Source organism: Penaeus monodon, chromosome 24 (assembly GCF_015228065.2).
Source record: "Penaeus monodon isolate SGIC_2016 chromosome 24, NSTDA_Pmon_1, whole genome shotgun sequence".
Classification (NCBI taxonomy): domain Eukaryota; kingdom Metazoa; phylum Arthropoda; class Malacostraca; order Decapoda; family Penaeidae; genus Penaeus; species Penaeus monodon.
The window spans coordinates 11,264,125-11,264,403 of NC_051409.1; positions in this window are offsets into that span (position 1 = coordinate 11,264,125).

The following is a 279-nucleotide window of genomic DNA, read 5'->3' on the forward strand; positions in this document are numbered from 1 at the left end:
AAATACAGCATATCTCATATTCTACTGCAATGCCTCAACACAGTAACTAAAAGTGAAGATATAAATTTTTCACATTATTTAATTTCTGTAAGTTTCTCTAAGAAGGAAGTGTAGATTGCACAAATTATTGCAGTAAAGGTTAAGGAAACATAATTTACTGAATATACATTTATCTATACTATTATAAACCCTTTCACAATGAAAAATTATGTTCATCTGAATATTAGTTAAATAAATCTTTACCTCAAAACATAACATGTATGCCAACACATATACTAT